Source organism: Pelodiscus sinensis, chromosome 7 (genome assembly GCF_049634645.1).
Source record: "Pelodiscus sinensis isolate JC-2024 chromosome 7, ASM4963464v1, whole genome shotgun sequence".
In the NCBI taxonomy this organism is placed as follows: Eukaryota; Metazoa; Chordata; order Testudines; family Trionychidae; genus Pelodiscus; species Pelodiscus sinensis.
The window spans coordinates 8,992,435-9,019,091 of record NC_134717.1 but is presented as its reverse complement, the minus strand read 5'-3'; the positions used below and the strand labels follow the sequence as shown (position 1 = coordinate 9,019,091).

General features: G+C 43.4%; 1 protein-coding gene across 8 annotated transcripts in view; it reads left to right on the top strand.

Annotated features, from left to right (window-relative positions):
• The window catches only part of SEMA5B (semaphorin 5B), a 372,195-nt gene that overhangs the window by 138,655 nt on the left and 206,883 nt on the right, over window positions 1-26,657 (top strand). For 3 of the 8 annotated variants that reach the window (XM_075933119.1, XM_075933114.1, XM_075933118.1), the window contains exon 3: window positions 21,687-21,755. The exons of the other annotated variants lie outside the window; for them this stretch is intronic. The gene's annotated coding sequence lies outside the window, so the exon portion shown is untranslated. The remainder of the gene's footprint in view (window positions 1-21,686; window positions 21,756-26,657) is intronic. 8 annotated transcript variants of the gene reach the window in all.

The following is a 26,657-nucleotide window of genomic DNA, read 5'->3' as shown; positions in this document are numbered from 1 at the left end:
ACTTTTATATTTGTAGTAATCACTCTGTCAGTCTCAGAAGCAGCAGCAAGCAGGTCTGTTTAAGGTAGGCACACTGCCTTTGTTGGGAAACACACAGTGGAGTCAGGGAGCTATGCAGCCTGGCTGTACGCTGGTCAGAAGGGAGTGTGAGACACAGATCTTCACCCAAGAGAGGCAATGACTGGGAAGCTGGAAGCCTGTGAATGGATGCCCTTGCTGGATAACAAAGGGGAAATCAAGGTACAGTTGCTCTAAATTAAGAGAACACACACATCTGTTTATTTATCCAGAACCTTAATGTCCATTGATTTCAATGACATGTTTGAACAGTGAGGTTTTTTTCTTTTTTTCCATTGTTTCCAGCCATACCTGCGAAAAAAGGACATTTCAGCCCTTGGATTCCACCTCCCAAGGGACACAGATTTTTGCTTCCCCCATTTTCAGATTCAACAGGTTACAAGAAGAACCGGGTGTCATTTAGCTGTTAAAGATTTTGTTTTCACTGGTCAGTGTGGAGCAGCATCATTAACGCAGGCAAATTACCATGCTTCACTGTACTCTGTCCATGGTACATTAGAGGCCCTTTCCCATTGGTAAAACTGGGCCTATTCTTCTGTAAGATGAGGGGCCCATTGGCAGTTCCTTGGCAAGTTAGACAGAGGAACTATTTAATGAACGAGAGTAGCTTAATGGGGAGAAGAAATTGAACGTGACATGTGCAGGGAAAGATACCAAAAGATTGATCTATATGTCATCGAATTATTGTACTGAAATGTTTATCAAGATTCCTTCAGCCGACTTTGTTTGAGAGAAAGTCCTGCAATTTGGGGGGAAATGGATTAACGAGATTATTTTCACAGTGTGTTTTACAAAAATCAAGCTTTCCATTCCATTTCTCTTCTATGTGGCAAATGCTGTGCTTTTAGACTAATAGAACCTGGCTTGCGGTGCTTAGCTTTCTGTCTGCAAAATGCTGCACTGGCTTTTGGTGCAGGGATCAGACTTGTGCTCAGAAAGGTCTGGCTTTTACAAATAGGTTTTTAGTTTAATAAGATGAAACCAATTAACCAGAAAATTCACTGCCAATGGATTTTACAAGTACATAAAAATATATTGCTTTTTCTCAAACCATTTCATCACCCTTTAACATTCTTCCTTCTCTTTCCTTTCGCTGCAGCAGTGGTAAAGCATAGCAATGGATTTACCCCCAGATCTGTCCCTTACACCTGCTCCTGAGGGCATTGGTCTCCCGCTCTGATTTTTTATATCTATAAATATTTTGCCTTTTGGTTTCCCTTTGCTTCCAGTATTCAGTGCAGCTTGCTCATGGCCTGGGGAAAAACAGAGCCCATACTCTATAGAAAGGTGTTTTTAAAAGGTTACCTAGACAGCCACAAGTGGCTTGTTGGTGGTATTTACAAGAGAAGACCCCTGGGCTAAGCAGCTCTCTCTGAAAAACAGGTGTTAGTGCAAGCAATAGCAAATTCTGAGCAGAGAAGATGTTGAGGAGAGGTGATAGGACCTGATGGTTCCCTCCTGCTGCCTCCGCAGGAGTGGAAATGTCTGCTGAAAACTCTAGGCACTAAAGCAGGTGGCGAGGAGGAGTGGTCTGGTGACAGTCAGGTGGTGTTGCAAGGTCCCTTGCTCCTGAACGCTACTGCCTGGCCTTCCCCTCTCCTCCATGAGCCATGCTGCTCTTCTCCACTCCATTCTTCTCCACTTTATGTACATCTGTCTTACTCCACCCTGTGGCGGGGAGAGGGCAGGTGACACTGCAGAGCTGGGACTGGAGGGAACCGGCTTTTAAGGTGGCTCCCCGCCCCTCCCCCCCTCAGCACCGTCTCCTGCCTGCTCCCTCGCTGCCTCTGTAGGAGGAAGCAAGAGGCGGCAGATGGGTCCATGAAGCCGACATGTGTGGGGAGCCGGCTCAAAAGCTAGCTCCCCATGCGTATTGGCTCCAGCCTGCCTCCTTCACCCCCCTCGCTTTCTCTCTATCAGCGGCAATAGCGCGAGGGTGGGGGGATCAGGCAGATCCATTGCTTGTGGGGAGCCGGCATAAAGCCAGCTCCTCACAGGCACAGGCTCCCACTCCCCGCCCCTTCACTGCATCTGATCAGAGGCAGCAAGGAGGGGGTGAGTGAATGTAGCTGACAAGATTAACCTTAATCATGAAGTTGACTACATGTTGACATCCCTAGAGGATGGTAGAAGTAAATTAACAGAGAGGCATTTGATTTCTGCAGAGACTCTCTAGTCTAGTGGTCCCCAACCTTTCGGAGCTGCCAGGCATCCGGGGCCAGCACCGCTCATGTATTGCGCGCCTGGGGCAGGGGCCGCCACCGTGGATGCGTCGCGCGCCTGGGGCAGGGGCCGCCCATGTGCCACGCACCCGGGGCCGGCACCGTGCATGTGCCGGGGGCGGGGCCAACCCAAATTATTTGGCGGGCGTACATAAATGCCCTGTTGGGTGCCATGGCGCCCACAGGAACCGCATTAGGAACCACTGCCTAGTCGCATCCCCTGCAACTGCACATGGAGGATACTATAAAGCCAGTGCTCTTCCCTTCCATTTCTCTTGATCCATTTCCACCCATTTTGGGTCTCTCCTTCAGCTTAAGTTCAAAAGAGCAACTGCCACTCTGATGATTTGGGAGCAACCTAGGAAACTGCATTGACTTGGGCTAACTTGTTTCCATCTCCTCCCTGTCAAATTTAATCATCCAGGGCTCTGCTTGCTATCAGTCTGCAGGCAGAATCCCCCCGAGGTCAATGGGAGTGCTAAGTAAAATATTAATGATGGTCTCTGAACCGTAATACACAACTTCACAAGTTTGCTGCGGTTGCCAGCAGAGGCAGAGAGCTGCGAAGGGGTTCTAACGATTGCTAAATGTGGTATGCGTGTCACTTCCCAAATCACTGCACCCAGTACAAGAAGCTGGTGACTGCAACCATGAAGCTGTCTCCACAGAAGTTTTGAAGCCACCTCTGAAAAAAATGCCTTCATAATCCGGAGGAAGAATTTGCATGGGTTTTCAGTAGTAGAAGGGGCTTTATTTATTGTTCCAATTCAGCTGTAATGATGCAATGGGGCCTTGACGGAAACAGCATTTCTAATAAGCAAAGCAGATATTTTAACAGAACCACTATATTTATTGTTCAGGCTCTGTTTTGTACAAAGAACTATGTTTGCTACATAAACCAATTTTTTTTTATTCTAAGGAAATGATTAAACTATTTGCCAGGGGAGTTGTTTTGAAGGAGAAACCTTTACATTGTGGATAGATCTATATTTAGGAATAAGCAAGACAACCTATTCTTGAGGGTCTCCTCTGCCTCTGAGTCTCCCTCTCTAACCACAGCGACTTGCGAATGATGCTCCTCTTCCAAAAAGCAGGACAGTCTCTAGAAGGGATGTAAGCAACTAGTCGACCACCCGATAAGCATAGGCTTATTGGGTAGTCGAGTTACTACTTGACTAGTCACTTCGCCTCCCTCCCCCGCTGCCTCTGTATCAGAGGCAGCAAGTGGGGGAAGAGAAGCCGGTGCTGGGGCGCAGCAGTCCCCACTTTCCCCAGGTTCCCATTGTGCCTCTGCCTTTTAAATACAGTAAGAGCTACAGGTAGATCTTACTGCATTTAAAAGGCAGAGGCGCAGCCAGGATAGCAAGTGCTCCCAACCCCATAAACCAATCTAGCAGTTGATGGAAATTCCATCAGCTACTCGATTAGCTGATTAATCTACATTTTTAACATCCCTATCCTTTACCCTTTTCCAGAAGCTGTACCAGGAGAGGCCAGAGTAGTATTCTGAAAAATTGTTAAAATTCTAAGCTATCACACAATTCAGTGGCTGAAAGTTGAAGCTAGACAAATTCAGACAAGAAATAATGTGTACATTTTTAACAGCGAGTTTTAATTAACAATTAGAACAATGTATCAAGAGTTGGGGCGGATTCTCCAAGGCTAACAATTGTTAAAGCAAAATTGGATTTTTTTTTAAAAGATCTGCTCTGGGAATTATTTTCAGGAACTGTTATGGCCTCTCTCTTGTGACCAGAGGCGTTTCCACAACTCCCTTCGTCTGTCTCCTTTCTTTGGGGACCTTTAAGGAATCAGTTGTCCCCTGACATTGGGTTATTAGCTCAGAGTCATTCAAAATAGTCCTCAGTGTCCCAAACACACGGTCCATCCTAGCAACCCCATAATTGATACCCATTTCCAATGTTCCTGCTGACTATGGAGTCTTTACTCTGCCCAGCAGAAGTCTGGCTCTCAGGGACTGCCTTCCTTCCTCTTTTGGGGTGCATCCTGTTCCGAGAGGGAAGGGGGTATATAAATTCTTCTCCCTCTAATACCTCCTCCTGATTGGCTAGGAGAGAGGGGAGCCCTGGCCCCTCCTGTGCTATGGGACATCTGATCCTGGTCCCTTTAAAACAGTGTTTCCCAATTTTATTTGGCCACGGAACCCTTTTAAACTCGAAATAATTTTGCGGAACCCCTAATAACAGTCTAATATATGGAGCTGAAAAAGCAGACCACAAATAAATAAGGATAGTAATAGACAAATGCTAAACAGGGTCATGAGATCAACATTTAGTTTAATTGCACATATTTAAAAACACAGATCACATAATATTAATTATTTTTTTAATCATAAAATGTTATTGTAATGGAATTTTCTCATGGAACCCTTATTTTCACTTCGCGGAACGCCATTTGGGAAAAACTGCTTTAAAATAAGAGAGTCCTGGCATTTTCTCATGTCATTGATAACTCTCTGGAACCGCCTCTTCTTTTCCCATTTCAACCCGTTCCTTTCTAAGGCTGTACTCACCCCAGCATCCAGAGATGGGGTTTTCTCCCCCAACCCTCCCTAGTTTAAAGAGCCAGTACAATCTTTTACACTCATTTTGTACAAAAGGTAAGGGTTGATAATCACAGTGGTGTCTGATCTTGTTTGAGGGCTACAGGACTCGGTAGGAAAATGTCTGATTGTAGTTCATCTGCAGAGAACAAGCCTAGAGCAGTTGTGCCTCCGTTTTAGTACTGTCTCTTTGTGCTTGGGCCCTTGTGTGTTATAGTTCTGAATTCTACGAAGTCGTGTAGAATTGCAACCTTCCAGCAAGAGTGTTTTATGTTTTTATCGAATGTCTCTGTCCATATGCTTTGGACATAGCACAAAATCACTAAGGGTGGATTCTCCCTTAATCCAGATCACTAAGGGTGCTCTTCCCCTCCCCAGCTACCTCCATTCTTTCTTGTTTAGACTCTGTCAGACACTAAGGCTGGCCCTGATGGTGAAAAAGTCCTGCCCCTCCATCTTTACCACTGTATCTCCCTACCCGCCAACAACAACAACAGGAAATGTAGTGACACCAAAGTACTACTGCATGGTATCAGACTGCCGTGTATTTCTAAAAGCTTTCCAGGAACCCTTGGCTACTTGGAGCAAGCTGCTAACTTGAGAGCAATAATTTTGTCTGGGTTTTGTCACAGAAATTCAATTAAGGAGGATTATAAACACAGTTGTAGGCCTGTTTCATTTACAGTTGCAAATGAAACCTAGGCCACACACTGATTGTTTATTCAGGAAGGGGGAATGCTGTGTCATTTTGTGCCGCTAGGATCAAAATTACCTGAATGTTCCTTTGTGCTGCTTCGTTTATTACAGAACTGGGGGCTGTGGGGAGAACCTGGGGGATAAATAAAGAGGTGGCGGAAGGGCGCGAGTGAGACAAGCAAGGAGAAAACCACCCCTACTGTTTTTCAGTAGGAGGCACACTTCTCATGTACACATAATAAACTCCCCGTGGAGGTTTATTCCGCCATAGAAACATACCCCGGAGGAGAAGAGTGAGAAGTTATTTATTTTTGTTAACAAAGAGCCATGTTCTGTTTCCACAGCTCTGAGTTGGTTCCAAATCCTCCAGCCACTGGGGCGAGGTGTGAGCTTGCCTTTAATTCTGATTTCTGGGCTGCACCAGCCAACTTTTTTTTTTTTTTTTAATTCCTTTTTAGCTTTTCAAGTGTCTCTGCAAACAGCTGAATTCCCCAGGTGGGAGTGTGGGGGAGAAAGAAGCCGAGATGCTTTCCAAGTTGAAGCCAAACAATAGCTGCAGCAGAAACGGCGCCCATCCCCCCGCCCATCAATCAGAACCCTCTGAAATCCTAAAAGGGGAGCTTTTTGGTTATGTGAGAAGCAAAAGCAAGTCCTATGACCCGTGTGGTGGAGCAATATTTGCAGCTGTGAAAGAGTAACAGGCCTGAGGTTCCCTTTTTTGATGGTCTGACAGCAAACATAAGGACTGCATTTGGCAGCCATCTAGAGAGCCTCAGAAAGGCCCCCGATTTCTTCTTTTGTTTTTAATATTGTTACATTGCACTCTTAGGCAGGCAAACCTAGTGCCGATTTCAGGGGGATTGTTGCCTGGATAAGGACATGTAGGAGCTGTCAGGCTGTGAACTATGAATAAGCATACTTAGCTCCTAGATGTGACCCCATTTTACAGATGAAATAAGAGAGGTGCCCAAGGTGACTCAGCTGGTCCTAGCCGAGTCAGAAATGAGGAACCTGGTCTGCTGACTTGTGGTGCAGTGCCCAGTGCATGATGGCATGCTGCTCCTCCTGCCAGTGAGCTCTCAAATGTTTGATGCGGATCTTACACCATACTTCACCTTGTATTGCAGCTTTTCTCCAGAGCAGTACATCTTAGAGACTTGCTTTCTTCCTGGTCTTGTGATTTCAGCCAGGGGTTTGATTGCCTTACCTGTGGTTTCAAATATGTGCCCAAGAGGCTGGCTGTATTCCTCTCCAGATGAAGGGAATAATCCCTTTTGTTCTAGCTTTAGACAAGAAGCTGCTTCCAAACACCTCAGTGTAACATCCTGACACTGCTGATGGTGGAAAGAGAACCCCTTAGTTTATGAACTCTCAAAACCTTCAGCAAGATCCATCAAAGATGGTTCAGTGAGGTGTGCCTGATACTTTCCTATACCAGTCCACGCTTTGCCCCCTCCCAAGGCAAATCTGTCCTGAGGGCAGGTACCTGATGTTACTGCTTACTTTCTACCTCAGTGTTTTCAGATAGGGGTTGTGTGAGGGAACAACATAGTTTATGGATGGGACAAGCTCCATAGGAGATGGATCATGTGAATTAATGTATTGCCAAGCAATCATGACCATGACCCCTCAGCAGATAGCGACTTTCACCTTTTAGAGACTGGTCCTTTAAAGGCAGCCTTGTGCAATGGTTCCCAACCTTTTTTATACTGGGGACCGGCAAACCCATTCACAAACTTTTGGTGGACTGTAGGGATGTTAAAATGTGATTAAGTTGAGTAGTTGATGGAATTTCCATCGACTGCTCGACTAGTCGATAGGCACTTCCGCATTCCTCCTTTGACATGTACAAGAGCCCCCGCTGACTCTGGGCTGCACACGGGTGCCTGCTTTGAAAGAGTCCCACGCTGACCTCGGGCTCCGTGCTGTGCTGCATGCCTGGTGAAATCCCCAGCTGATCCCAGGTTCCAGGGAAATTCTGCGGCTGCACGCTTCAGTGTTTTAAAGGGGCAGCGCTGCACAGCTGAGCCGCGTATCAACTGTGCAGCGGCTGCCCCTTTGAAACGCCACCTAGGGGTTTCAAAGCGGCAGTGGTACACAGCTGATCCCTGGCTCACCTGTGCGGCGCTGCTACTCTGAAGTACTCCTTCCCCCCCTCTATGCTGCTTCTATCTTATAGAGAGGGAGGGGAGTCGACTAGTCCTTAACATCCCTAGTGGACTGGTAAAATTGTATTTGCATATTTCCATATTCATTATGCAAATAAATATGCAAATATGCAAATGAAATATTTCAAGTCTGCCAAAAGCCTTGGCCCTCAGAGCCCCCCAGTGCTAGCAAATTGCATCGACTATTCGATTAGCCAATTAATCAAAATTTCACATCCCTAATGTGAATCTGGATCAGAATGCCTTATAGTGGCTGCCAGATGATTTAATTACCAGTTAAACTTTCAATTTTGTTGGAAGTTTGTTAATGCAAATCAAAATAGCAGCCTTATGTGCATCTTTCAGTGTGAAGATAGAAGCAACAGGTGCAAAGACTTCTGGTTTGAGAATCTGGCCAATTGATTCCTGTCGGGTTGCTATTGACTTACACTAATGAAATGGAATCAACTCAGTGGCACAATTCTAAAAAGCATCAGCTGCAAATTTGTCCAACTAATATCCCAGAAATAAAACAGGAAATTTAACAAAGTGCCTGAAAGATTCTAACTTGGAAAGCTGGTGGTGTTTTAGTTTCCGTGGCTGGGTATGATACTCTGCATTTTGCTTAGTGCCCTTATATTAAAGATGCCCGGAAGCCTTGCTGTCTTAAATCTATAGCTGAGATATTTTTGCTAACCTAGTTTAAAATCTCAGTTGAATCATTCCTTCCTGTTGGAGGCTAACTGGTTTAGAGCAACAATGCACGCAGGCAGTAACCAGTTCAGCAGTTTTCCTAGAACTTGCTGTACATTTTTGGGTTTTTTTGGGAACAAGATTTGTTTACGCAGCAGAAAAAAAATGAGCAATTGAATCACGAAGCTAGATAAAGGTCTGCAAGTATGTATTATATGGGGGTCCTTTTCTGCCAGATAATGACTTTATCTCTTTACCGTGAAAGAATTGAAAGAGATGTGGGAAAGCAGGACTGAAAGACACTCAGGATCCAATGATTCATTAATGAGGAAAAGGCCAGCTATTAATATGGGAATTAATAGCCCTCCAAAGCTGCCTCACATGAACAGCTGCAGTAGGGAATGGCAATGCAGAATACACAGACTTTACTCTAATTTCTTTTCACAGTGGCTACGATTCAATGTACAGTGTTTGTTACAGCAGCATGTATGCCACATCCACGGGGGCAGTTTGCCTGAGAGGGAGGAAAACAAGGGAGAAGAAAAGCACTGAAGAACATTTCTTCACTGTGCACGTGCAGCATTTGTAGATTCCAATGAGCCCATGGCTGGAGTGACACAGTTTGACGGGGGAACCTGAGTTGGTTGCTAGAAATTATTGTTGCTATAGGCACTGGGGCAAAAATACTCCATCATCGAAGGGGGGAAGGTTTGAAACTGTAAGCAAATGGAGAAGATCCATTATGCATATTTGCAGATGATAAAAGGCTGACAGTTGGAGTCTGCTTATCAAGGAAATAGGTTTATTAGGCTAGTCTGTGCTGTCGTTAAATAGGCTTCTTTTTATGTTTCATTTTATTTCATCTTCCTGAAGGTATCCAGGTTTATTAATCCACTTTTAATGCACCAGAAAAATGGCTAATTTAGATTATTTTTTCTGTTAACACATAAAAGGAATATGAAGCCTACAGTTCTCTCATCACCATTGGAGCAGGACCTCAGGGCATACCAAATGCTGTTTCTAAGCTTGGGCTTTCCTAGGAAATAAATTAAAATTCATTTTAAAACAAGTTGGCTCCTTGGTAGATGACACTGGTAGTGGAAGTATAGCCACAAATCTGTCTCTTAGCCTGATGCCTTCTGCCCTGCACTGAAAAGTAGGTAGGATTTGTTGTAGCTAGTCAGAGAGAGAAAAATATTGGAAGACAACATTTCTGCTTGTGTGATAAGACATTCCAGTGATGAATGGACCTTTCCTTTCATGAATCAGGGAAGCAACACATGGTGATGTGATTTGCTATTTGCTCACAGGGAGAGAGGAGCTGCTACTTTCCTCTTTTGAAGAAGTTTGGAAGACAAGAAGTGAAACATTAATAATTGAAAACCCAAGTACAGCAATGGCATTTGCTGTAAGAGAAGTCTTGCTTGACCTGAGGAGTATGTTCACCACGTCTTGTGGAAGTTCAGAGGAGAGTTACAATGAGCTGATATAAATAAAAAGGATGCTTAGTACCAGGATTTTACTTTGGTTCCCAGGAGGATCCTAAAATACCTCCCAAACAACTGACAACAAAAATTGCTTTCTCTACCACTCGGGGGTGACACCAGCAATTGTTCATAATTGCATAGGGACGGGAACTTCAGTCAGTGACACCAAATCCCTACTTTTTCAGAAACATCTGCTGAGATGTTTCATGGTCACATGAAATCTCTAATTTTGAAGGTTTTACCCTACAGACATTTGCACAATGAACTACATGGAACTTAGCTCCTCTACTATGGCATGACATAAAGCTGAGTCGACTCTGCTGGGATTTGAATGCAGTATATCAAACCTGATACTTATGCTGCAAAGCCACTCCTCAGCACTTTTTGAATGCTAGCTATAACACAGCAACGCTTGTGAAGTACACACTAGGGATGTTAAATTTCAATTAATCAGCTAATTAAGTAGTTGATGGAAGCAGGTTCCGACAGCTGTATCTCTCCCTTTGAAACGTACAAGAGCCGGAAATTCCATCGACTACTCGATTAATTGATAAGGAAGGCACTCATGGGCAGCTCTTGTACGTTTCAAAGGGAGATACAGCAGTTGGAACCTGCTTCTGCCCCCGCTGGCACTGTTTCCCTCACTGCGCCTCTGCCTCCCGTGGCCCCCACCTTCTGCTAAGATAGTGCTGGGGAGAATGGCTTTTAACCGGGGTCCCCCCAGCACGAGCTCCTGCTCTGCCCCCCCTTGGTGCCTCATACAGACTCGACTAGTTGCTTACATCCCTAGTGCACACAGTATTAGGTTACCTGATTTTAACCCTTAGCATATTTATGAGCCTACACTACAGAGTCTTTGTATGTGTGCGTGTGTGCGTACCTGAGCCCTCATTAATGGAACAGCAGTAATAACATGAAATGTTAATAAGGGATCACTTCACCAATATCAGAGGATAGTAAACAAACTTGAGAAGAGATTTAAAAAGAAAATAACTTTTAGTATATGTTTTGTTACATGTAGTCCCTAGTTTGACGTGTATGGCACAGATTTGAAGTTGTAAATGTCATTTCATTTGGAAGTTTTTAATCACCTTGTTAACTTATATTGGAGATTAATTCCATTATGCTGCATTTTGGGCATTCGCTCTGTTGAGGGTAGCGATTCTAGCTGTGGTCAAACTCAGGTATATCTATGTGTGTGTGTGGAGGGGTGGGAGTGGTATTCAAAGGCGTACCTTGTTAAAATAATGTAAAGAACGTTACTGGTAAAAGGTAAGAGACTCCTCTTGGTCCAAGTGTCGTACCTTGTTTCTTAGTGCTTAGAGACTCATCAGAAACAAAAATCAGAGGGCTAGTCGTGTTAGTCTGGATTTGCAAAAGCGACAAGGAGTCCTGTAGGACCTTATAGACTAACAGATGTATTGGAGCATAAGCTTTCGTGGGCAAAGACCCACTTTGTCATATGACATGCATCTGACGAAGTGGGTGTGCCCACAAAAGCTTATGCTCCAATACATCTGTTAATCTATAAGGTGCTATAGGACTTCTTGTCACTTTTATCAGAAACAAAAATTCTGAATGTGGGCTTGGGACAAAGCTGAAGAGCAGTTCAAACCTGTAGGTGAGCTGGCTCAGTGTGTAACCTTCAGCAAGTTGCTTATGCTCTGTCAAAACAGCCTCGTTGCTAAAAGTCCGTATAAATGCTGTTTGTTGGCACTTTTGCCGACAAAATACTTCTGCCCTCCGTGAGCGGCTTTCATTTTGTCTACAGCACAGTGCTCCACTTGCCACGGCAAAACTTTTGTTGTTTGGGGGGTGGGTGTTTATGCATCTGAACAATAAAAGTTGTATTGTTCAATTGCAAGTGTAGACTAAGACTTGGCCTCGTTCTCTCTTTTTCTTCACTGGTGAAAAGGAAAAGGGCTTCCTTAACTTACAGGTAGTCTGTGGTTATAGGAATAACTCATTGACATGTCTGGGGACAGGAGAGGATCATTGCCATATTTCTGTGTCTTAGAAAATTATACCAGTTTTGTAACATTAGCGAGATTGAGGAAATTTTTAGATGTGTCTTTGGAAAATGAAGACAGCAGATTAGCATCTTGGCCATTTGGCATGGAACAGGTGGCTTTCTTGGAACATGGTTTCTGTTGCCGAGCTGTAGAAGTTTACACGCTTAATGATTTTTCAGCTCTACAAGCATATATACACACACATGAATCTTTGGAGTGTAAGTCTTCAGAGCTGTAATGAACGATTTGAAGATGATACCCCCTACTTTTAGTAAACCATATATTATAGAAGAACTAAATACATGTTGGACTGGTTGTTTCCCTTAAGAGAACATGAGTTGGTATTTAAACATATCCTCTGACTCTAGAGTCTCGCATAGTTTTTTTGAGTTTAAATGTGAGGATTTAAGGTTTTTAAAAGGAGATATACAGTTGAGTGAATGATCTTTTTTCTTTTGTAGATATCAGCAGTTTAGAATTTATTCTTATACAGAGTCATTTTCTTTCTCCCATTGGGGAAAATTGCGTAAAACTGAATCTACAGAGCTGAACAAGTGACCTCCTTCCAATACACATTATAAATGGAAAAATTCCCATTGATTTCAGCAGGAGTTGGATCTAACCCAAAGAGAAGATTATCTGTCTAATTTTGTTGCTAAAGTGCAACTAATAGTTAGAAAAGCTACTCTGATTATATTGTGGCCTTCAGCATTTTGTTCTTTTAGAGCCTGATCCAAAGTTCATTGAAACCTTTCCATTGACTTTGCTGTGCTTTTGGGTCTAGGGATGTAATAGTGTAGTCGATTAACTGATTAATTGATAAGCAAAAGCTTATAGGTTAATGCTGTAGACTACATGCATTTTCCAGAGCACATTGGCTGCTTGGCCTCAAGTAACTGATAAGAATTCATGAGGTTAATCGACTATTGAATTCACCGATATTCAACATCCTTATTTGGGTCAGGCAATTAATGCTTTTTTTTATAACAACTTTGCTGAGTATCTTAGGCAGAAGATTACCTTTGGAACTACCAGCACCACAAACACTATTTGGCATTGGAAAATCATGCTGTGTTCTTTTTGTTTGTCTTAATTGCATTGCCAGTAGGAGAGATTCCGCAACCAGAAATTGACTTGACAGCTCTGTTGATATTAGAACCTAGTTTGCTTTCCCATGGCTGTATTGACTACAGTCTTAACAAGTAAATGCTTGCTTTGGTTAATATAATGTCAGCAGATATGACCCAGCCACATAATGGGAGTAGATCTGTTTTCATGCAGCCAAATTTTAAAATGCTTGTTATGGTTTTGTTACATCATAATTTTGTAAATCTCTTATTGTTTGGCAAATCCGCTTGTAGATTTGAAAATTATTTTCTTTGTTCTTCAGTTACTTCCTTCTCAAACCCTGTATATCCAGATCCGCTTTGGGAGCGGAGGGAGAGACTCTTTTAGTATCTTTTTATAGTAGCTAAACTTGTAGCCAAAAAAAGATACTGCATTTGTAATGTTCCCATTCTTCTAAGCACTTAACAAGAAAAATGATTGTGCGTGTGGTGTGAATATTCAGCACACAGCTTTGGTAACTGAGCGGCTCTTTTCACGGCCATCCAACCGCACACACATTCCTAAGCGATGACCTCATTCCCAGTGCTCTGCACAAGTGTGGAACACACAGGGTCTGTCCAGTTGCAAAACTCCACTTACCTTGGAGCTGATTTTCTGCTGAGATCTTTTAAACCACAAATCTAATCCACCTACCTCTGAAACTTTTTCATCCATTAACGTGGAAGAGACTTTTAAAGTGGAAATGGGGCTGAATCAGTGGGTCACTTGTAGGAATTTCCAAGTTGCTAGGTCTCTTTAGCTCTAAGCATTCAATAACTTCCCAGCCAAGGAAAGTGTTTGTCCTTTCCTCCCCCCTCCTTTGCCTTGTTTTGCATATTCTGACCCACCATTTACCTCCATCTTCAGCTTTAAAAAGCTTTGTGTGCTTTCTCCCCAGTCACAATTGCACAGATAAATCACTGGAGAAAATTTGCATTTGATGAGAATTGTTAGGTGATGTTAAATTTTATGGGAAGGGTATGATTGGGGGGAATGGTTTAATTAAAACTAATTCTCATGCAAAAAGAGAGGGCTTACCATCTTGTTCTTTCTAAGACAAAATTTTCTAAGCCATTTTTTCCCACTCTTCTTTTAGTTTTAAATCGCTATGTGGATTTAAAGTCAGATAACAGCACTTCAAAAGCACCTTCTTCTCTTGTTGCTAAAAACCTGTAAGTGAAAGCAGTATCATTTCCTCCAAATAGGAAAAAATATCAACATTATCACAAAGCTGAATAGTTGGTTATTCCAGGAACTTCTAACCAGCAACAAATATTGCACTCCAAACAGTCGCATTCCAAGCATAAACATGCTTTAGTGCCATCTAGCTAAGTCTATGGGTAACTTGTTTTGTAGTACCAGTCAACAGATAAGGCTGGGCGAAGGAGTTTATATACAATAAGAAGTTTTCTTAAATGTTTGCTCCAAATTTCAGGACCCCGAGCCACTAGTTATATATAAAAAAAAATTAGGTAACATCCATTCTCTCCCCCCCCCCCCCCCCCCCCCCGTTTTTCATTTTCACTCTGCTTCTGCATTTTCATATTAGAGCAATGGCTTTAAATGCAAAATACCAGAGGATACACAAAATGCCACATAATACACTCATTTAATGCCAATAGTGAATTTGGCTCTCCATATTTCTGCCTTCACTGGAAATCTGCTGGAAACAGTGCAAAGTGCTGGAAATCTCATGAGAATAAGGCTAAATTCTCACAAGATATCCCACCCACGTTTTTCAGAATACAGATTGCTGGGAAGATTAGATAAGAATCCTGACTGTTGGGTGTTTCCCTGAGCCAAGAACTGCAAATAATAATAGATTCTTGTACTCATTATGCAGCTCTCAAAAAGCACTGATTTTTTTAAAAAAATGTATTTTCCCCCAAGCTGGGGATTTCCACACTAGTACAACTTCCTTCCCAAGCATCTTCAGTGCAATAGGTCTGTGTGCCCCTAAGTCAGGTCTGTATCTGCTTCCTCATGAAGACAAAGCTAAACTAGTTCGTGGTGTGCTGTTATTTTGCTTGCTCTTTAGCATGAGAACAAGCAAAGGATGTATTGAAGATGTTAATGAAATTAATGAAAGCCAGATCTCAGAAACAGCAGAGATTGTTGGCTGTCTCAGCAAGCAAGATTGTACATCATTTTAATTACAGATGAGCCAAAACCAAAGCCAGATTTGAATAGGTTCAAACTTTCAGATTAAGCTCTTAGGACCCATTTCCAATTCTAATTTGGCTTTTGTTTTATTTTTTCATTCTGGTTTGGATCCAGGTCTTGTAATGTCCAACCTTTTGTGCGTATGACAGATAATACCCACTTAGTGGTTCCCCTCACTGAGGGGGATATGAAATCTGCTGCCATAAATTCCTGTAGGAATTCTCCTTTAGCTTCAGTGGTAGAGGCTTGTGTCTTTGTAGCTGACTGTGTAGGGTTCTAGTCTTTTTTCTCTAGGATTTCTGATTTGCTACCATAGCTTTCCCCATAAGCATCAATTCCATCACATTTATTACCCTTCACATACACACATTCCATTTTGAGATTTAAACTCTTACTTAAAAAAAATCCCACAATGCCCTCAGGAAGAGACAGGATTAATGAAATCATCCCTTTTTTTATCATCTAGATATAAGGGAATAGGGAGCCGCTCTCAAGGAAAAGAAGTTCTAGGTTGTGGGGGCTGAGCAGTCTTGCTGGAGGAACCTGAGGAACAGCCAACCTTGGAGGGGAGCATCAGAGAAGATATTAAATTTAAATTGAGCCCTACAGTGCTTCATTTACAAAATAATAATAATAAAAATGATTGCAGGTTATTAAACTAAACTTTAAAGACTTTTTAATAAATGAAAGGCTTTTAATAAATGATGAACATAGATGATAATGAGCTAGATAGAAAATAGAGAGAATCTTTATTAAATTTGACACATTCATTCTCCACCCACCCACTTTCTGCTACTTCTCTTACTCTTTGGATCAAAATCACAAAAATGTGCCCAAGCAGTGATGTTTGATTGCTGCCAATGTCTAGGAATATGGAGGATCCAACAGAAGCTCTTATGCAGTGAACTCTACCTTAACGAAACAGAAATATCTGGATAATATAAACAGATCCCATTCAGTTTCCAGAACCCACCCCTATCATTCATGGCTTACAGGTGCGTGTAAGGGACTACTCTTGTGATTGGTGTACCGCTCACTCAGGGCTTGTCTAAACTACAGAGAAGATTGACCCTTCAGAGGTTGATCTTTTAGTGTTTGATTTAGCGGGTCTAGTGTAGACTCCCAAATCGAGCTCTCCTGCCAGCCTCCCACAGTGTAGACGCTGTGTTGGTTCAGCTTAAGGTAAGCTGAATACAGCTACGCATTTTGTGTAGGGATGTACAGTAATTTCTCATTTAACACGTGCCCGCTTAACACGTTTTCGTGATAGCACGATTTTTTTTTAGGGAATGTTTTTTGAATTACATGACTGTCCCCGGGATAACATGATTTCCCCAGCCGGCCTGTTGCCAGCGGCTGTGCGGGACTTCCCCTGCCTCCCTGCAAAGCGGCGGAGGGTTCGCCGCTCGCTGCACCATTCTCCGCTGACTCTCCCTTGCCTGTAGTGCGGGTCCCAGCAGACCTGTCACGGGGGCATACTCCCAACCCAATCCCCCTCCCCTCTCCTCTCCTCTCCTCTCCTTCTCTTCCCTTCCTCAGAGCCAAACAGCTCCCTTCCCTGCTGTAACCCAGTCCTCCTTTTCCCCCAACTTTATGTCCCAGTTCCAACAGACACCACTGCTTGAAACACAACCCCCACCTTTTCCATTATTTTCAATGGGAAAATTGACCCCACATAACACATTTTCACTTAACACGATCATTTTCTGAAACATATCTATAGTGTTGAATGAGGAATTACTGTAATTGTATAGTCAGTTAATGTTATAGACTATTTGCATTTCTTCCCCCCTCAATACATTTTTTAGCAGGCTGACCAGCAGCCTGGCTCAGTAATGGCTTGCGACAGGTCCATGACCTACCCCTGCTGTGGCTCTGCATTTAAAGTGTAGTAGGACTCGGGCGGGCAGGTAGCCTGGCTCAGTTCTGGCTTGCGCTGGGCCTGGGAGCTCAGACTCCCCCCCCCCCCCACCCGCCGCAGACAGAGGCTTCTGGTACCCACTGCTGCCTCTGTATCAGAGAGCAGCAGTATGGGACGACAGGCAGCAGGTTCGCGAGGGGAGCTGGTTTTTAAATTGGCTCCCCTCATGGACCAGCTCCCACCTGGCACTCCCACGCTCCTGCCTCTATTCCAAAGGCAGCAGCCCAGAGTGGCAGGGGGCAATGTATCTCTATCCATTTCAAATTTCAACACTCTATCTCAATTGGTTCTTCAGGCCTCTTGCCAACCCCCTTGCTAGCTACTTGAGTGTAACCCTTTAGTCACCAGGTACTGGCCAGGACTCCTCCTATCCATCACATCAAGTAACCGATACGAATTCAGGAAGTTAATCGACTATTCAGTTAAGCGATATTTAACATCCCTAATTTTGCGCAATTGGATGGTATATCTTAAGCTGTCCTGCCTGGTGTAGTGTACAGTTTGATCCTCATTCAAACCTGAATGGTTACTCATCCCACAGTTGTGAGGCTGGTCATCCAAAGTCTTTAGTTGGAAAACTGGGATCTGGTTATACTAATGCTGGAACATCAAGATATATTCAGTTAGCGCCTCATCCCAAGTCCGTGAGAGTCTCTTCATCAACTGTGAGTCTTGGGTCAAGACCTTAGTCTGTATTAAGGATTTTGTGCATATATTCTTTAGGAGCAAATTATTAAGTGAGAAATCCAACTGGTTATTCCACTACACGTTTTTTTTCCTTTGGGGCTTGCACCCATAGGCTGTCACCAGAGTAGAAAGCTAAGCAGTGGCAGGCCTAGTGGCTGTAACTGGGCGGGAGACAGCTGAGGAAAATCTAAGGCACACCAGATGGCACGCTCTTCTCTCAAAATTAATAGATGCCCCAGCATGGTGTTTGGGGCGGCAGTGGGGAACTGGGCCCACACAAGTTCTATCCTTTGAATAGGCATACTGAATCCCTGATCACTTTTGATCGTGGAAGTTGCTGCAAGAGTAAAGAAACTAACTCGGAATCTTGGCTAAATTGTTTTGGAAAATTATATTCTACCTGCCTAAATTGCTTAAGTTGTATATGAGGCCTCCCATCTGAGAGTGGATGCCCTTCAAGAATGGATGAAGTGATTCCTGTATGTATGTGGTTGTTAAGGCACTTTTGAAAGCCTTCAGGACGAAAGGCACCATATAAATATGAGATGTTATTATTTTGTGCCAAGCAACTGTCCAGACCTGAAATACATTATGTCTTGGTAATATAGACAGCGCTTACTAATGTTTAAATTAAACTGTTAAAGCCTCTAAAAAAACCAGAGATGACAGGGAGCAAATTAAATCTGAATTATCCTTAACTTGCTGTGCCAGTCTTTTTCAGCTGCCTTCTTACTGACCTGGAAGAAAGCAGTGGGAGTGGAATGACATTCACACCTCTTAATTGGAGTCATTTTCTGTACCTTGTTACCATGCAGCTCACACCAAGGACACTGCTGGGATAGTGCAATGTCAGAGGTATCGGAGAATGAAGTCTCTGAAGGAGAGTACCTGGTGGCAGTAGGGATTGCCCTACCACCTTTCTGATTTAAAGTTAAGGCATGGTAAGGCAATACTCTGTCCAACACTTACTATGTAGGATACGTTTCCTTGCAGGGTGGAGATCTAACTCTTCAGCAACTTCAATAGCTTAGGATTCCCTTTTTCCCAACACTATGGGGAAACTTTTGAAAGTCGCTAAGGCTGTGTCCAGACTCAGGGGTTTTTTCGGGAAAAGTAGCCTTTTCCCGAAAAAACTTCCCCTGCGTCCAGACTCAAGCCGCGTTCTTTCGAAATTAATTCGAAAGAACGCGGCTTTTCTTTCGATGGCGGTAAACCTCAATTTACGAGGAAGAACGCCTTCTTTCGAAAGTTCCTCTTTCGAAAGAAGGCGTTCTTCAATGTAAATAGGGCTTCTTCGAAAGAGAGCATCCAGACTCACTGGATGCTTTCTTTCGAAAAAGCAAGCCGCTTTTTCGAAATTTCTCCGTGCAGTCTAGACGCTCTCTTTCGAAAGAGGCTCTTTCGAAAGATGCTTTCGAAAGAGCCTCTTTCGAAAGAGGCTCGCAGTCTAGACATAGCCTAAGAGTGTGAGTAACTAACTGCCTGAGTTATCTTAGGGAAGAATTGGTGCTGATGGCCATGACTTTTGTTCATGAGACTGAATGCCTGACTTAGAAGAGTCCACTACCAATCACCTGAGTCACTCCCAAATTAGACTGTTTCAATAATATATGGGCTAATTTTCCTGCTGAGTAGTAATTGATGGGGCTCATATGTTAACATCACTGCTTTTTTCCCCAAAATCTTTTATGTAATCCCTTAGCTTTAATTAAGGCTGAAATTAGACTTTCATTCTAGACCTGCATTTTCAGATGTTTCTGTAAAGACTACCTTTTTGGAGAAATCTCTCTTATGGCAGGAAAGTTTTCTTTTTGATTATTTTGATGTGAATCTGCTCAGATACTGCTGAGTTTTCTCTCACTGTGGAGAAAATTATAAAACATTACACTTTAAATGTAAATGCCACCCATAATTTCCCATGTAACCCTCACAGCCCCTCAGTGGCAAATGGCCCATGGTTCTGTAAACTCTCATCAGGTCTGAAACATTCACTACATTTTACTGATTATATAGGTAGAGAACTGTGTGTAATAGCCAATACAATCTGTGGAGACATTAGTCATTAGTATCGTTGCATGATGTATTGATGGAGGTGGGTAAAAATTATATGTGTGTTCTGGAAATATGTTCTTAAAATATGTTTTGGGGGCAGATTTAAGAAAGAAATTCTTCCTAGACAAAGCAATGTTGCTTTGCCTGTTTGCAGTTTTGCCAAAATCAATTGGGCAGGGTTATGTCAAAAGATAGTAGGCAGTTCGTGTCTAAGGTAAAAGTCATCTGAGGAGGATGAGGAAACTGCATGGCGTCAGCTCCCAGGAACACAAATAGAAGGGAAAAGAACTTCATTTGGGATGCACTTTGCAGGAATACATTTTAAAGGGTTGCTGGACTGTGAGAATAAAGAGAGAGAGGCCCTTTGTTATCCATCACCGAGGGAACAGAAAGGCCAGTGTTGTTTGCATCTATGAACGGTGGATCCCAAACTATGTGGGATGGTAATGCAGAAACGTGACTATAGAGGAGAAAGCTGTGTAAGGCTACGTCTGGACTATGGGGTTTTTCCGGGGTACTGGAGAAACTCTGCCGTGTCCAGGGAACGTGTCTGGTCTTCTGCTTTTTTTTCAGAAGAGCAGACACGGTCTTTCAGAAGTCCTGTCTTTCTCATTCCATGAGGAAGAAGGGCTCTTCCGAAAGAGGAGGTTTTTCCAAAATTTGGCCCAAGGTACACTGGCCAAACTTCAGAAAAGCCTCTTCTGACAGAACTATCGGAAAAACGTACGCAAATTGTGGAACACAATTTGTGTACCCTTTTCCAATAAAACATTGTAGGCTAGATGTAGTCTTAGAAAACCTGCTAAGTAGAATCTTAGAAGTGTGTGTTGCTTTGTTTTGTAATGCTTTTCTGCTTCTGTTATCTCTTCTTAGTATCACTTGAAGCTCTGTTTTTTATGAATAAACAAGTTCTTATTTTATTATAAATTCATCTCTGTGCTGTTATACTAAAGTGAGGTGTGCACCCTCTGCTGAGCTGCTAGGCTGGTGTGTATTCTGTCTCTTCGGAGACAGGGGACTTGATGTTTCTGTGTTCCAAGGCATTTGAGAGCTGAAACACATCAAGGATTAACCTGGGAGGTTTGGCCTGGTAGACTCTCATGGAGTTTGTCTGGCTAATAAACTTGGGTGGCAAGGAGCTGTCACCTAGCATAGCACTAACAAATCTCATCTCATTGAGACAGATGGTCAACAAGGTGACGTACACTTCTGGATGCTCTGAGGAAGTGTCACACCTACTGTTACTGCAACGTTGTGATTCAGTTTTTAGAAGCATGAAAAATTATGAGCTTCAGAGTGCTGGCTCCCACACTGATCATTACTCAGCCAGTCTGCCCATATGTTCCTGTTTATTATTGCTGTGTATGCTGTTAATATATGCCACCAGGAACTCATGAGTGCCAACTGGCAAGATGTGCAGAAGGAATGCAAAGGGGTTGCTTTGAGGTCAGGCATGTACATTCTAGTTCACCCAAATGTGTCATGGGAGCTGAAGTAAAAGCCCATGTCAGACTGGTCATCGGTATGATCACCTAATAATGAATGTTGAAGAAGGAGTTATGTCAGTCCTTAAAGTCTGTCTTGGGACCTGTCCCCAGCAAAGGTAAAAAATACATTTTCTGTCACACAAGAGATGCTCATCTAGTGGGCGGTATTTACATGTAAATTAGGTATGGTCTGTTTCACAGTGGGTCTCCTCTCACCAATCAGAATCGAATGGTAGAAGGATTGTGAGAAGTGAACAGTGAGGAGGGAGGTGCACATTAAAGGTTTGCCAAAGTATGTTTCTGGTGGGGGGAAGAGAGGAGGCGGAAGAGAGGGGGCAAAGACAACAAACACCTTGTCATCCTTTACCTAGGAACCCATGAACAGCAAGCTTTCTTCATGAACGTGGGATCTCTCAGCCAGGCTTGGTGGAGAATGTTGGGTGAGTTAAACTTCTTCAGACAAGTGGAGAACTTTGAAGTCAGTGGTCCCTCAAAAATGGGGCATGCCTCCCTGTGGGGGTAAGGAGGAACATTTTGGAGGAGTATATAGTGGAGCCTGAGTTAGCCTCCATGGGAGCTGGGGCAGGAGTGTCATGCTTCCAGCACCACTCTGCCCATAAACTAGCTCCATCTCTAGCCTCGCTCCTTCCCCAACCTCATTCAGACCCTAGTCCCACTCTGCCTCCAGTCCCAGGCCAGCCACCATGGAGGCTGGGAAGGGAATGCCATGCTTTCAGCCTTGCTCCACCCCCAGACCTTTTATACCTCAAACCCCATTCTGCCCCCAACCCAGCTCCACCCATAGCCACAGCTCCTCTCAGATCTCAAGCTAGCTCTGTCCCCCTTTCCTCTGCCCCCAGACCAACTCTACCTCTTCCTCCACTCCGTTCCTCTGTTCTGACACCAACTCTACCTTCAGCTCAAACTTTGCTGCTGAGGAAGTTCTGACAGTGTGGGTGTATGGACAGATTCCATTTCTGCCTTGGCGGGGGGAGGAGGGACTGGAAAAGTGTGGGCACTGCTGTTCTAAACTAAGTTTAGTATCTAGAATGGAGGTTATGATTTGGGCTTTATAATGCAACCCTTTGTTTCTAGTTTTCCGACTCACTGTCACTGGAATCTCTGTTCTTTGGAAATAGTTTTTCTGGTTTTAATGGTGAATGTGTCCAAATGCTGGTAAGCAAAAGTGAAGTTCCTGAGTTCAGTCTTACAAGCAGGTATGTCCTGTTCCTTTGGGAACAGCAGGCCTGATAACACTGTGACTATTCAGTGGATAAGAGGCTGGACTTCACAGGGAATGCACCAAGGTCTTGGGAGTTGATGTACCCCTTTTGTTAATCTATATGGAGGCCTGGAAGTCAGTGCTTTCTGGTGCCAGAGGCTGGTGGTTGAGGGAGCTGATCCACAGTAGACGCCGACAAGACTGACTCACTCTAAGGGCAGATGGGTGGTGAGGTGCCTTTAGGTTCCTGCTGGGGAGCATCACAATTCACATAGCAACCCAGAGAATGCCTGTGGGGGTGCACGCGGCTTTCCCAGTGTGGGATGTGAAATGTCATCTTCACTGTGGCATGGTTTATAATGCACATTAAAGTTTTTTGTGGGCCTTCAATAGAGCAAAAGTGTCTGGGCAGTCCGGGGGTGGAGGGGAAGGGAATGTCACCCTTAGTACAATAGACTTGCTCTGATCCTTTTCATTCTGACACTTCTTAAGACTTCTATAAAAGGCTCATGATTTTACGTGGGATTGATGATTGCCTATGAGTTGACTACATGTATTAACTCAGTACTGGGAATTTAATTCACTGTTGTCAGAAAAGCTTTGGAACACAGCGAATAAAGAGAGCAAAAAAGAAATGTTTCTGTAATGTAGAGCACAGAGAGACAAATGTGGGCGTACGTGAAAACATTCAGGCTGGTATCCTGACGTGGGGCTGGGGAAGGGGGGGTAGTTTCTCTATTTTTTGTTAAGCAAGTAAAAATTACTGCTCAGCTGGTTAAAAAGTCTGAAGGTTGACAGGACTATCTTGCAACCTTGGGACTCTGCTGTTGCAATTAAGGCTGTGCTGGCATTTCTTTGTTAAACCAAGTTCCAAAGGGTTTAATCTCTCCGTTGCTTTGTGAGACCTAACACTAATACTTGGGATGCAGTTCTTTGTTTAAATGCCAAATGTTTGGATTTGACAGTGTTAGCCTGGGGTAGCCTGCCGTTTGGATTGATGACTACATGGAACTGATGTAAGAATGGCCATATTGCCAACAATGGTCCATCTAGCCCTGTATCTTGTCTTCTGACAGTGACAATGCCTGGTGTCCCAGAGGGAATCAACAGAACAGGTGATGATCAAGTGATCCGTTCCCTGTTGCCCATTCCAAGCTCCTGGCAAACAAAGGCTAAGGACTTTCTTCCTGCCCGTCTTGGTTAATAGCCGTTGATGGACCTGTTCTGCATGAATTTCTCTAGCTCTTTTTTGATGGCTGTTATGGTCTTGGCTGCAAAACATCTTCTGGTGAAAAGTTCTAAAGGGTTACTGTGTGTTGTGTGAAGCAATACTTCCTTTTTGTTTGTTTTTAAACCTGATGCCTATTCATTTTATTTGGTGGCCCCTAGTTCTTGTGTTATGAGAAGTAAATTACATTTCCTTATTTACTTTCTACACATCAGTAATGATTTTACAGTGTTCTATCATCTCTCTCCTTAGTCATTTCTTTTCCAAGCTAAAAAGTCCCAGTCTTCTTAATCTCTGTTCCATACACCTAATCATTTTTGTTGCCCTTTTCTGAACCTTTTCCAATTCCAATATAATTTTTGGAAATGGGGCTACCAGAACTGCTTGCAGTATTCAAGGTGTGGGCATACCATGGATTTATACAGAGGCAATATATTTTCTGTCTTATTTGCTATCTCTTTCTTAAAGAGTCCTAATAATCTGCAAAAACAGCAAAAAGTCCTGTGGCACCTTAAACACTAAGGGTACGTCTACACTGCATCCCTAGTTCGGAGTAGGGATGCAAATGGAGACGACCGAAGTAGTTAATGAAGCGTGGATTAAAATATCCCGCGCTTCATTAACATGATCTCGCGGCGCGCTAGTTCGAATCACGGCTGATTCGAACCAGGAAGTGCGCGCCGGGACGCGTTAGTTCGGACTAAAGCCCTTAGTCCGAACTAACGTTACTCCTCATTTTTTGAGCCTCATTTTTTGAGGAGTAACGTTAGTTCGGACTAAGGGCTTTAGTCCGAACTAACACGTCCCGGCGCGCACTTCCTGGTTCGAATCAGCCGTGATTCGAACTAGCGCGCCGGCGAGATCATGTTAATGAAGCGCGGGATATTTAATTAACTAAGTTAGTTCGAATTAGCGTTGTAGTGTAGACGTACCCTATGGTGCTACAGGACTACTTGTTTTTAAAGTTACAGACGACTATGGCTACCCCTCAGAGACTTTTAATTATTTAGGAAGCATTTAACTCCTCCTCCTTACTACTGAGCAACCCTCTTCAGTAGTGTAAGATAGAATGCTGTGATTAGCTGATGTGGCAGGGAGTAGTGTAAGCAGGCAGGCCATCCTCTACTACATTGCCAGTGAAGACAGGACTCTGGAACTTACAACACTTTCTGAGAGAGAAAGCACCATGAGTCCTGGCCGATCAGGACCTGGGCTGAATGTTTATTTTACCTTTGGTATATTCTCTCCTTTTCCAGGCTAGAAAGTGCTCCAAGTTCTGCTATTCACTGGAAGATGGTTAAATGCTTTCTTTTTGGGTGGTGACATTAAAAGATTGAATCCCAGTGCTTCTGTTTATGATGATTGGATTTATATTGTAATCCACACATGGGCTTTGTTTGCAGTTCAGGCTTATTTGTATACATCAGAATGGTTATATGTGCTTAAAGTCTAAAGTGTATCTGTGCCGTGAACACCATTATGATGGTGGAGTATCAGGTCTTTGTTCCTGGGCACAGCTCTGTTTCTGCCTGTTTTGGGACTTGCGCTTTGTCTATGGATGTTACATAACAATGGTTTTTAGGGTGGCTCTTCTCTGCACTGATTAGGCCTCAATTGCAGTGTCCTGTCTAGTTCTGGGCACCACATTTCAGGAAACATGTGGACAAATTGGAGAAGATCCAGAGAAAAGCAACAAAAATGATGAACTGTCTAGAAAATATGATCTATGAAAGAGCTGGGTTTGTTTAGTTTGGGAAAGAGAAGACTGAGGGGGGGACATGGTAACAGCTGTGAAGTATCTAAAATGGCGTTACAAGGAAGAGGGAGAAAAATTATTCTCCTTAACCTCTGATGGTAGGGCAAGACGCAATGGGCTTAAACTGCAGCATGGAGGGTTTAGATTGGACACCAGGGAAAAATTCCTGTCAGGGAGGTGAAACACTAGAATAAATTTCTTAGAGAGGTTGTGGAATCTCCATCACTGGAGATATTTAAGAGCAGGTTAGACAGACATCTGTCAGGGATGATCTAGAATCTTCTAGATGGTGCTTGATCCTGCCATGAGGGCAGGAGTCTGCTCTTGATGATCTCTTGAGCTCCCTTCCAGTTCTATGATCCTTTCTGCTCTGTGAAAGTAGGTTTGTTTCTTTTTTTTACTAAAAAGCCCAATATTGTCGTTGGTTGGCGTGCTCGGAACCTTTCACAACTCTGAGATGTCCAACTGCTAAAATAAGGAGTGTAGATCTCTGCAAACCCTCTATGAGTTCTTTCATTGAAGCCCAAGAGGCTGTTGTCATTTAATATTGGTACATAGTTCCTTCATAGGTGTTTCTTGTGTTTCACGTAGGCCAAGATGAAAGTGACAAATGATTTTGGGTGCCTTTTTTTTTTCTCTGTGGCATTCTTTACAATCTTAAGGCATTGTAAATAGACATGATTTTTTTAGGGTTCTTCTTGAAAATCAGGCCCATTTATGGTCTTGTCTATACATACAACGCTGCAGCTGCACGGCTGTAGTACTTCTTCTAATTCACTACTTATGCCGATGGGAGACCTTGTCCTGTGAGCATAGGTACTCCTCCTCCCCTAGATGCAGTATCTCTGTCATTGGGAGAAGCCCTACCCTTGACCTAGCGCTGTCTGCAGCTGGGTTTAGGCTGGTACAACTCAGGGGTGTGGATTTTCCACACTCCTAAGTGACTTAGTTATAGCAACGTAAGTTCCCAATATAGGCCCAAGCTGAAGAGTCTCACGTTGGACAGAGGCTTCCCAAGTCAATGGCACTTCTGAAAATCTTGTCCATGGCTGTGCAACTCTCAGTACTGACAAATGAAATGATGGTGATGAGATAGGATAGTGGTGAGGGAGGAATCGAGGGACTGTAAACAGGCA